Here is a 13,127-nt window from a genome sequence, read left to right as displayed (position 1 = left end):
ATACAAATGAGTTCACCTAACTCTCACCATTTATCTCTTTAATCATGTACACTATATATCATCACTATCTTTTTTTTTGCAGGTGAACCCCACGTCACCACCCCTACTAATTTTCCCCCTTATTTCACGAACAACCCACGTCCTGAACTCCTCCCCTTCCACTTTTTCACGTTACATCTTAATACAATTATATATATGGATCCCATTATTTTGACAACGAGTTTTTAACACCATTTTGACAACGCCAGGTGTCACCAGCCCATTGGTCCGTTTTTAATTTGCTTTTATTGTTAAAATGTGATGTCGAAATTGATGAGGGTTTCAGAAAGTTGGGATTCTAAATATACCCATTGTCCTGTTTCATCTGAAATCAACGTTCTCTCATATTTCTCTCTCTTAATTTTTCATTCCATCTCTTCGTTTTCGTTCTCCCTCTTCGTTTTCGTTCTCAGTCTTCGTTTTCGTTCCATCTCTTTGTTTTGCTCAACGTCGTCTTCTTCGTTGAGGGTATTGTGCGAAATGGCAAGGTCCAATGACCATGGTCCTTCGAGCAAGGTAAATGCGTTCTCCTTCCATTTTCTTCATCGCGTTTTCAGTTTTGCTTTGGGATTTCCCTGTTGTGTTTAAATTTGTATTGTTTTCGTTTTTGGGATTTGCCCTTTGCTTATTTTGTTTTCGTTGATGTAGTTGACTGTTCATCACTCTTTTTCAACAAAGTATATTTGTACTTTGAACGAACATTTGACAGACGAGCACTAGTCACTCATTTCAAAGACTCCATTTGGGTGATTTTTAGATTTTAGTGGTAATGTTAAACTAGGTAGGAATATTTTGAGTGAGTTATTGGTTAGATGGGTCGATTCTAGTAGTGGTTTTTTAATTGCAGATAAAGTTGTGAATGTGAATGAAAAGGATTTTTGTTTAAGATTGGGGTTGAGTTCAGATGGTGAAAATATTAACTTAAAGGAGGAAATGGGAAGTAGTACATGTATCAAATACATAGGTAAATGAACAAAAGATTTGAATTTGATATACAAATTTTTTATGAGAAAACATAAAAAAAAGATACCTTCTTCTCATTTTTGTAGCTTGTACATATTGGTAGGGATATGTGAGATATTATTTCCAAAACGTAGCGAAAGAGTGTTTCCCATAATGTTTAAAATTGTTAACAATATAAGTGGTCTGGGTAATTATTGTTGGGGTAGTCTAGTTTATCGTTATTTATTATGTAGTTTGTGCAAAGCTTCAGAAGCTTTGAAGAAAGGCAAAGGTACAAGGAACGTTTACGTTGATGGTTGTGTTTACATGTTGCAGGTAATTTTTATTTATTGATTTAAAATTTCAACTTTTTTATGTTGTGGCTTGCATTTTGTTTTTGACTAAATGTTAAGATTAACATTTTTTTTGGGTATGGTTTTATGAGCATCTCATTCCTCCTAAAGGTCGAATAGAGAAATTTCTTAGAATATTGCATTGGATGAATAGAAATGTGGGAGACAACTTCGTAAAACGGGTTATGGAGACGGGTGTGGTATGTGATTTCTTGTTTAAGTTTTGTATGTTATGATATATGCACTTGATACTATGATATATATTCTTAAATTTCAGGTTCATGATGATGTTGATGTTGGTGCTTCAAGCAAGGATAAGAAGGATGAGAAGGCTGACCAACCAACACCAAAAAAGAAGAATGACCAACCAACACCAAAAAAGATACAAAAAAGAAAACGCAGAGAAGGTTTTATGTGTGCTTTAGAGGAACAAGAATATCTAATTAAAGAACTTCAAAGGAAGGTTGTTGTCCTTCAGGCAGAGTTGACTGAAGAGAAGGCTAGAAGAAGAAATAAAGATGATGGTGGACAGAGTGTGCCTCATGCAGAACCCTCCATGAATAATGGCTTTGTTTACCCAGGTGGCATGTACACCAACCAACCTCCTATGAAGACGTAACATTACAAGAACAGAACGCTTAGGACACCGTTCACTGGAAATGGAGTGTTTAGAATAAAAAATGAGTGATATTTGTATTGATTTGTTATAGAAAGTCATATAACATTGTACATAGATTAAGAAATAAGTGTAATGTAACCAATTTTGTTCAATGTTATAAAAGATGCATCTTTGCTTCTGTTAATTATTGTTAATGTTAATTGAATTGATATTCCCTTCTTTATTGTCATTGTGAAATGAAGTTTTGTTTGGAATGTTAATGAAGAAACTGACCAATTTGATTGAGTAGTCATGTTTGTGATGGATGAAAGAAATATCTTTGTGACACTAGTAACCGATTACAACTGCCTAGTAAACAATTAATGAGTAAAATAAGGGTTTTTTGTAGAAACTCCAACTGCAAGAACCAAGTGTGGTTACCTGGGTGACCATGGTCAAAATATTTAACTTTCTTACACAAGTCCAATGTTTTTCAATTGATTTTGGTATTTAAGTGTGAGTAGAGGCTGAGAAGTCATGTTTGGGCATCCTATGATGGAGGAAAGAAACAATGTTTGTGATACTACCAACTTAAGTGAAGTCCTCAAACTTGTGCAGCAAAAAACACACTGGTAAACGATTACAACTGCCTGATAAACGATTACAACTGCCTGATAAACAATTACACAAGTAAAATCTGGGTTTTGAACAGAAACTCCAACTATAGGAACCAGCTGTGGTAACCTGGGTGACCGTGGTCAAAATTTATAACTTTCTTATATAAGTCCAATGGTTTTCACTTGATTTTTGTGTTTAAGTTTGAGTTGAGTGTGAGAAGTCATGTTTGGGCACTGCATGATGGAGGAAAGAAGCAATCTTAGTGATACTACCAACTTAGGTGAAGTCCTCAAACTTGTGCAGTAGAAAAAACACTAGTAAATGATTACAACCGGCTGGTAAACGATTACACGAATAAAATCTGGGTTTGGTACAGAAACTGCAACTGCATGAGCCAACTGTGGTAACCTAGGTGACCATGGTCAAAATCTATAACTTTCTTACATAAGTCCAATGGTTTTGACTTGATTTTTGTGTTTAAGTGTGAGTTGAGTGTGGGAAGTCATGTTTGAGCACCCCATGATGGAGGAAAGGAACAATGTTTTTGAGATGACCAACTTAGGTGAAGTCCTCAAACTTGTGTAGAAAAAAAACATACTTGTAATCGATTACAACTGGCTGGTAAACGATTACACGAGTAAAATCTGGTTTTGTACAGAAACGTTAACTATAGGAGCTAGTTGTGGTAACCTGGGTGACCAACGTAAATATTTAAAATTTTGTTACATAAATCCAATGGTTTTCACTTATTTAGGCACTCCATCATGGAAGAAAGAAACAACGTATGGAAAAAAAGAATCTCAAACATTTCATTGAGGTAAACAAAATCAGTACAATTACAGCATAACATCATAATTATTAAAATTAAGTGTGTGATTGTTAACAACATCATGAAGTCTAGGTTATTAATATTATAGTAATCCGAGAAATTGTTTTAGTGGTCATAAAATAATATTACAGTTATCCGTAGAAGTTATAATTTAACCTACTTTAGAAAATATTTATCAAATAATATCATAAAAAAACTAATTCTTTTGTTGTTCTTTGGATGATGATAGTTGGTGAGATGGAGGAACGAAGTTGCGGAGGATGCCATCCACACTGTTTTCTGCCAATAGAGGTAGTCGAATGACAGGTTTTGGTGTATCTTTGACCAGGTCTTTTGTGGGAGGAAAAATTTCAGCTGGAAAAACCTTGACTATGTTGCGATGCACGATATTTAGATAGTGGTTTCTTCCAAATGCATTGAAGGAATGTACCTAAATGAACATACATAATTAATATCAAAATCACCATCAAAGGTAAATAAAACTTACTTTAATTTAAGTAGTGAATGGATGGGTTACAAGATTGAGTAACATAAGGGAGCCAACTCCGATATTTTCTCCAAATTGAGGATCTTCAAGAACTTTCTTGTGCAAGGAAGCTTTCATTGTCGCTGTTGGGTCTTGGTCACATTTAATCATTCATTAGTTTACATAAACAACAAATGTTGTACTTTAAAACAACTAATACCTTAATAGTCAATTACATGTCTCCCAAACCATTGGGTTTGCACTCTTTAAAACAACAAATGTGTGACATATTTAAAGACGTCTGGAACAAGTTTTTGGATAATAACCTTCTTTGATGTATATAACTTCCTTCCTCTTCTTCTATGTATGTTATATGTATATTAATTTGACATTGTTGTGTAATTGTTGTCTAAATGAATACATGAAATTTAAGATAATCCATTCCTTGATGACCTCTGTGAAAAAGCCCTTTCAAGTACTGTTACTGAAAATGTTTGATTTACATTAATTACAACGGGTACTATTTTCAAATGAATGATTGGGCCAAAAAACCATTTGGTAATCAATTACCAGTAAGGTGTAAACGATTACACCTGATGGTGTGTCCATATAAAAACAGGTTACGCAACCATCAACGTGAGATTCTTTTTCTCCCCACGTCCCCCAGTTGTGATCCCCTATTAACTACCCACTCTTCAACTTCTTCAAGTACCCTTTCAACATTATTCTCCCTCTCAAAACCCTAAGAATTCTACAATGGCTGATCTCGCAAGCAAGAAACAAAGGGCATCTTCTTCCCGTGGTGGACGTCGTCGCCACCGCAGTCCAACACCATCCCCACCATCATCCCCCCACCAGCAATCAATGAGCTTTTCTCGTCGGATGAACAATATGAGAACTTTGAAAACCATTTTTTCAATCGTGAAATCTTGGAAAGCAAATATCTCGAGAACGATTACTTTGAAGGAAGAAATTTTCAATTCTACGACATATTGGCTGATGTTGGGCTGACGGAATTTGTGTCTTTAAGAAGGAATTTCTACCCAGAATTAGTTAGAGTCTTCTATAACAACATGACCATTTCGGAAACCGGTGTTATTCGAAGCGAAGTAAGAAGGGTCAAAATTAGAATAAGCCCTAATCTTTTTCATCAGCATGTTCATTATGAAGGACGTCTTGTCGATGAGTGGAAAGAGCATTACGATTGTGTAAGTGCTAGGCAACTCGTGTGTAGAGATGATGCTGACATACATAGCAGAATACTGGCAGGACAAATGAAGGTTCAACCTAGGATACTTCATTACGTTCTTACTCGAGTATTAATTCCCCGTGGAACCAATATTGGTACGACATCGAAAGAGAATATTATGCTGCTATGGGCCCTTTCCAATTCCATGGAGATTAACTAGGGACATTTAATCAGATATAGGATCAAAAGGGCATTAATGGACAATGCCAAGCTGCCATATCCTCATTTGATTACAATCTTCATGGAACACTTTCAGGTTCCTACTGAGAGTGATCCTATTACAAAAATTAAGTTAAAACAAAGGATGAGATCTTAGGTTATAACTTCATTTGGTTATGTGCAAAATCATGAGGGAGTTTGGGTTCCCAAAGACAACGCCCCCAATGATCAACGTGAAGGCGGACAAGACGAGGATAATCAACAAGCCAGTTCTTCTACAACACTAAATGATGTCATCAACCGCATCGAACAATTGCAGACCTTCGTGGGTACAAGATTTGACAACTTGGAAACGCGATTAGGAAACATGGACATGGGCATGGGGATAAGATTTGACGTGCTGGAATCGCGAGTTGGGAACAATGAGGAACAACTGCAACACTTGCGCAGCCGCTTTGACGAAGAACCTCGATGTTAGAATTGATTTTTAGGATTAATTACTTTCATTAGGAACGTTCATGGATTACTATGTTGCTTCTTTAATATAGTAATGTTTTTAATACTCAAGTGCTTTATGGATATTTAAAGTTTTCTTCATCAATGTTTACATGACATTTTTGCGAATTATTTATGATAAATAATTAAATGAATCTACCAAGTTAGATAACATCTTGTGTAATGGACTTCTTAACAATAAAGTCAAGTGAAAACCATTGGACTTATGCAAGAAAGTTATAAATTTTGACCATGGTCACCCAGGTTACCACAGTTGTCTCCTACAGTTGAAGTTTTTGTACAAAACCCAAATTTTACTCGTGTTATCGCTTACCAGCCAGTTGTACTCGATTATTAGTGTGTTTTTTGCTGTACAAGTTTCAGGGCTTCACCTAAGTTGGTCATCTCACAAACATTGTTCCTTTCCTTCGTCATGGGGTGCCCAAACATGACTTCCCACACTCAACTCACACTTAAATACCAAAATCAAGTCAAACCCATTGAACTTATGTAAGAAAGTTATAAATTTTGACCATGGTTACCCAGGTTACTACAGTTGGCTTTTGTAGTTGAAGTTTTTGTACAAAACCCAGATTTTACACGTGTAATCGTTTACCAGCCAGTTGTAATCGATTACCAGTGTATTTTTTTCTGTACAAGTTTGAGGGCTTCACCTAAGTTGGTCATCTCACAAACATTGTTCCTTTCCTCCATCATGGGGTGCCCAAACATGACTTCCCGCACTCAACTCACACTTAAACACCAAAATCAAGTGAAAAGCATTGGACTTAAGTAAGAAAGTTATAAATTTTGACCATGGTCACCCAGGTTACCATAGCCGGCTCCTGTAGTTAAAGTTTCTGTACAAAACCCAAATTTTACTCGTGTAATTATTTACCAGCCAGTTGTAATCGATTACAAGTATGTTATTTTCTGCACAAGTTTCAGGACTTCACCTAAGTTGGTCATTTCACAGACTTTGTTTCTTTCCTCGGTGATGGAGTGCCCAAACATGACTTCACAGCCTCTATTCACACTTAAACACCAAATTCAAGTGAAAACCATTGGACTTATGTAAGAAAGTTATAAATTTTGACCATGGTCACCGAAGTTACCACAGTTGGCTCTTGCTGTTGAAGTATTTATACAAAACCCAGATTTTATTCGTGTAATCGTTTACCAGCTAGTTGTAATCGATTACCAGTGTGTTTTTTGCTGCACAAGTTTCAGGACTCCACCTAAGGTTGTCATCTCACAAACATTGTTCCTTTCCTCCATCATGGGGTGCCCAAACATGACTTCCCACACTCAACTCACACTTAAACACCAAAATCAAGTGAAAACCATTGGACTTATTTAAGAAAGTAATAAATTTTGACCATGGTCACCCAGGTTACCAAAGTTGGCTCCTATAGTTAAAGTTTGTGTACAAAACCCAGATTTTAATCGTGTAATCGTTTACCAGGCAGTTGTAATCGATTACAAGTATGTTTTTTTTTATGCACAAGTTTCAGGACGTCACCTAAGTTTGTCATTTCACAGACTTTGTTTCTTTCCTCGATTATGGGGTGCCCAAACATGACTTCATAGCCTCTATTCACACTTAAACACCAAAAATCAAGTGAAAACCATTGGACTTATTGATAAGGTTTAAAACACCGTTATTTTACACTTAATTTTGACACTAAAAACACCCTTTATGACTTAGAAAATAGCTTGAAATCATTCTTTTACATAAGTTGTGAGAATAAGAGAGTTGAAGGTGGTATTATTAGTTTTATGCTTGGTTTTTCTTTTTTTTTTTGCAGGAATTAAGAGGAATTGGATGAAAGAAGTTGAGTGTTGCACCTGGCGCTGAGCGTTGTCAACGTAGGCCTAGGTCAGTTTTCTGCTATTTCTTATGAATTATATATTGATTTGCACGACCTAGAGGGTCTATCTTTGGACAGAAAGAGGCGTAGAAACACTCTCTTCACCCCTCAGAGGCAGATTTTGGATGCGAAATCTCCAATCTACAACTTTTAGGGTTCTATCTTTCATTCTTTTCATTATTTTCATCTAGTTTCACCATGTCTATGGTGAACTAAACCTCCATTGTTGTTGGGGAAACAATGTAATCCTTTGAAACTCTCATGTATTGAATTGATTATTAATATATATGCTTTACTTCATTAATTGTTAGGGTTTTTCCTCTACACTCTATGCATGCTTTGTTTAACTCATTCAATTGCATGATCATTGATTTTGTTGATATAGACACATACAGGAAAATCTAGAACTGAGGAAATTCTCCCAAGAGTAATATTACCTAGACATAGGGATACGAGAATTGGTTGCCTTTAAGGTTCTGTGCGAATGTAATGCATAATTAATTTCTAGGGAGACAAGACATTGTAAACTAGTAATTAAGAGTAGACTTTCTTTACCGAGACATCGAGTTTAAGGTAAATTAAAAAGTGGCATTAGCATTAATGAAGAAGATGAATTCGTAAATACATGAGGGTGGATAGGATAAGTCGGAAATCCCGACAACATCATCATTCCATATTTTACACCAATCACCTGCATATTCTTGAGTCAATTGATCAATATTTGCATTCATGTTTATTTTTTGTTTTGCATTCTAAACCTAATTTTCATTCTCAAGTCTTAAATAATCAACAAATCACATTACTGCTTAGGCCAATGAGTCTCTAGGGAAAATGATACTTGGTCTTACCATTTATATTACTTGATACGATTCGGTACACTTGCCAGAGTCTTAACACTTATTAAGAAAGTAACAAAATTTGACCATGGTCACCCAGGTTACCACAACTGGCTCCTACAGTTGAAGTTTCTGTACAAAACCTAGATTTTACTCGTGCAATCGTTTACCGACCAGTTGTAATCGATTACCAGTGTGTTTTTTGCTACACAAGTTTTATGGCTTCACCTAAGTTGGTCATCTCACAAACATTGTTCCTGTCCTCCATCATGGGGCGCCCAAACATGACTTCCCACACTCAACTCACACTTAAACACCAAATTCAAGTGAAAACCATTGGACTTATGTAAGAAAGTTATAAATTTTGACCGTGGTCACCTAGATTACCACCAGTACAAGAAAAAGGCCATTTACATACGAATTATTACATACGGATCTGAATCTGTATATAATAAAACTATTACATACGGATATTATGTACGGATATATTATAATAATAATAAAAATATATTACATATAGAAAATTCGTATGTAAGATCTGTATATAATGTTTGCACCTTTGACAGAAGCTTTCTCAAGAATAAATCCATATGTAATATCAGTATGTAAATAGATTTCTCTTTACATATGAATATTATATACGGATGTTAAAAAATAATAAAAAAGTTAAAAATTTAACCCTAAGTGAAAACCTAATAGCCTGAGAATTAATTGAAAAGTTCTCGAGCCATTCCCAGCTTTCCCTCTCATCTCTTTTGCTCTGAGCTTTCCCTCTCATCTCTTTCGCTCTGAGCTTTCCCTCTCTTCTCTTTCCCTCTCGATCACAAACCATCGTCACGTGTTTTTCGTTAATGAGGTTTCGAGAAAGGGAATGGGACTGCGGTGCCGTTGAGGGCCCTCGTGCTCCGGTCTAACCGAGGCTTTGGATCGACGGCCATTGCATAGTGCTACTACAAGGATGACAAGAAGAGGAGTGTGCGACACACGGCATGCTTGACACACAGGGTTGCAAGCCGAAGCGTGGGGTGTAGTGGGTGATGATAGGGAAGCCTGGAGTTGGGAGGAACCTCTAAGCGTAGAGGCTCTCGAAGGTTCTAGAAGTTCCTCACATTTCCATGGCTATGCTCCTCAGCCAGAACCTCAACCCTTGCTCCTACCTCTATCACCAACGAGCAAATGCCTTAGATCATGGAAAACTTGTCCCAGAGGAAAATACTCTTTTATGACCATCACACTTCGTTCTTTTTGCGCTCACGGTCACGCTAACAAAGTTCCTTCATCTAGTAAGTAATCCCTTTCTTCTTTGATTCATAAATCCCTAAAATTGCAAAACTCGAAAACCCTAATTTGTTTCTTCTTTCTTCCTATTGCACGTAACAATATGTGGTGTAGTTCGGAAGACGTTGTTCCATTGTTACCAGATATCGATTGAGGCGAGGGTGTTGCTTTTTGAAAACATTCGAAGTGGTAGTAAGGTATGTTTCGGTGATATTTTTTTTCTCACGAGGTTTTTGTTATGTTGTTTTGTTCATCATTCTCTCTGACCTGGTTTGGACATGTTCTTAGGTCTTAATGGATTAATTAGTGGGCATTCAGGAGCCTAACTTTGTGCAATTGACCAAGTCGATGGATTCATCCTTATTTGCAAACACGATATGCTGCTAAGGAGTTTTATGTGGAGTTAACATGTTCAGTGACTAGCCTTATTTGTGGTATTTATTGGCACTTCAGGTTTTTACTGTTATATTGGTAACTATTTCCTAATGAGTTGACCATTGTTGTTACAAGTAAAAGTATACCATGCTTGGAAGTGAAACCCACCTGTTGTTAGCATTCCATGAGAAAGAAAGTAGAGATTTGTGTTTTTCATGAATGAGAAATTAATGAAGAAGCAAAAGAAAACTTTATCCTAGAAGCTAATTTTGTAAAGTAACCTTTCATTACTAGTATTCATACTCTTTTTTGTACCCTGCTGTATTTTACTAATAAGACAAGAAATTTACCATAGTGATTCATAAGTTAATTTGTATCTATGAGATTTTGAATCCTAATTTTGGAGATTTTAATGATTTGATGATCTCAATTCCTGCTAATGGACATGACAATTGGTTTGCTTATGTGATTTCATAATCGACCAAGGTGTAGGGTATGCTTAGATATGCATAAACAAGTTCAATTTTCTTCAATGTGACATATGATTGCAGGCTATATACAGGGAGAATATCAAATAAAAGTAACTAAAAGTGCCCTGGCCTTGTTGCTAACTGCATGTCCATGGCCAAATCTGCATGTATTGGTTAGGGATCACTTGTAACACAAATCTTCATGAACTAGTTGAAAATTAAAGTACCAAAGCTTATCAACTTTAAGCTGACTGTTAACTTTTCTTCCAGGATATTACTTCTAGCTCTTTTGATTGCAAAATTGGCTTTCTTAAGGAAATCTCATCTATCAGAGAATTACCTGATATGGTAAGAATTATGAATAACTCATGTAAATAATGATATTTGAATATGAGAATAACTTTTCTTTTGTTGTTTATCTGTCTTTATGGGCCATTGTTAGCCCAATTATTTTGACACATGTTCTTTTGTTTCTTTTGGAGGTTGATAAAAAGATGATTGTAAAAAAGAGGAAAAATTATGCTAATTTTACGAACTAGAAAAATAATGAATTAAACCTACAATATTAAAATAAAAATAATGAAGTTGTATTTTATTAATTTTTTCCTTGTTCATCCTTTTTGCTAATGCTACTAAAAGTTTAATGAATAGACAAAGAAAATTAAGATAATGGGAGTGAATATAAGGTACCACCGTCTCCATTCCAACTTCAATAGGATTCTGGGCCAAAATTTGAAAAAAATCATGTATTATTATTTATAAAAATAATAAAAGTATTTCATGATGGAATAGTTGCATTTCTCTTTCTTTTTAGATAAAATGTTTGATTATACATTTTAATTCTTTTCTCCTTTAACAATGTGTTATTGATATGTTAAAAGTTATAGATTTCATTTGCAATTAAATGACTTTATTACTTTTTTTCCAATATTGGTTTGATTGTAATTATTGTTTTTTAATTAAAGACTACTCGCTGTTAACTTTTCAATTGGAATAAAGTTTCATTCAAAGTTGCCACTTTCACAGATACTTGTTTTCTCAGCAAGAACGAACCCAAGGGTGTTTGTGGTGTATTGCCATGTTCTTGCAACCATTGTAATTGCTCTAATAACATATTTCTCATAGTATTCATCATGACCTCTCACTCCCATTTCTACTACCCTTCAATCTCATCTCATGTCTTCACTTTCTTTTTCCTTTCGCTGCTATTACTTTGATATTTTAATTTGATATTTTTGTAGGAATTTATTTAATTTAATATTTTTATAGGAATTAAAGTTGGCAACGCTATTGTCAACTAGCTGGTGAGTACTTTTTTGTGAGTTTTCACTCAATGTATATTTGTAGATAGCTATGCTTACAAATGTTACTACTGTGAACTGTAGGATGATCTCAGTTGCCAATGTTGTTCCATTATGGTGTGTTTCAATATTTCTTTTGTTGTTTCATCTGTACCTAATTTCATTATTAGAGATGTGCTAGTCCAACTATATGTGCTTCGATATATCTGGAGATTCTCTTGGTATCAAGGGTAGGTATCCAATTGAACATGGTTTTTGGTTTGTGAAATTTTTTCGATTTGCATTTTCACTCTTTGGACCTAAATGAGTTTGATCTTGTTCTGTAGGTGAAACCTGATGACATATGTTCCCAAGTTGGTTTATGTTCCGCCAAAAGGATTCAATCTAAGAGGTCAGAAATGTCTATGGCTCTTTTATATAGATGTCTCTACTTTCTGCTTCCCTTGCAAGTCTACTATAGTTATGTCATTTCTTATCCCCTCCCATTGTTTTCAGATTCCATCAAGCTTGAAGAAGGTCTTCCACCCAATAATTTTTTGTGCAACATTTGCAGAGCTAACAACAATTGTTTCAGAGTTTCTTTCTGAGTAGAGCTTGATTATATTTTAGGTGTAAATTATAGTTTAGTTAATATTCAATTCTATATTGTACAAGGGTCGGTTTGTTTTGAATTCTATTTATAAAGTCTTTCAATAAAATTTTTGTTTTAATTATTTCTTTTTAAGCATAATTATATATTATAAATTCTTTACATTTGTTGAAAGTTGAAACTAATAGCAATAACCTTATCTAATATTATATTTGTAAGTCTTTTTGTTTATTTTAAAGCTTTGTTTTTTATAAATATTTTTTTTCTCTATTTTATGTTACATACAGATTTATCCGTATGTAAAAGAAAATTATTTTTCTGATATATTATATACAGATATTATATACAGATATATCCGTATATAAGTTACATACGGATACATCCGTATATAAATTACATACGGATTTATCCGTATATAAATTACATACAGATTTATCCGTATATAAATTACATACGGATATATCCGTATATAATTTATATACGGATAAATCCGTATATAATTTAGCTACAATAGTTTTATATACAGATTTTTGTCCGTCTATAAGCCGTATGTAATCAAGTGTTATATACGGATTTTGGGTTTTATATATGGATTTTGGCGGTATGTAATTCAATTTTTTCTTGTAGTGCACAGCTAGCTCCTACAGTTGAAGTTTTTG

The 13,127-nt window shown here is 34.8% G+C and overlaps 2 long non-coding RNA genes across 2 annotated transcripts; both read left to right on the top strand.

Annotated features, from left to right (window-relative positions):
- Positions 1 to 9,592: 9,592 nt before the first annotated feature.
- LOC128196753 (uncharacterized) lies at positions 9,593 to 10,363 on the top strand. Its single transcript, XR_008249120.1, has 3 exons — positions 9,593 to 9,738; positions 9,848 to 9,930; positions 10,022 to 10,363. It is a non-coding gene; the product is annotated as an uncharacterized LOC128196753 (long non-coding RNA).
- A 1,558-nt stretch (positions 10,364 to 11,921) lies between these two features.
- On the top strand, positions 11,922 to 12,564 carry LOC128196815 (uncharacterized). The gene is made up of 3 exons (XR_008249208.1): positions 11,922 to 12,109; positions 12,206 to 12,270; positions 12,375 to 12,564. It is a non-coding gene; the product is annotated as an uncharacterized LOC128196815 (long non-coding RNA).
- Positions 12,565 to 13,127: the final 563 nt, after the last annotated feature.

The sequence above is a fragment of the Vigna angularis genome, chromosome 5 (assembly GCF_016808095.1).
Source record: "Vigna angularis cultivar LongXiaoDou No.4 chromosome 5, ASM1680809v1, whole genome shotgun sequence".
NCBI classification, from domain to species: Eukaryota; Viridiplantae; Streptophyta; class Magnoliopsida; order Fabales; family Fabaceae; genus Vigna; species Vigna angularis.
The sequence above is the reverse complement of the archived record's forward strand: the minus strand, read 5'-3'. Positions and strand labels throughout refer to the sequence as shown.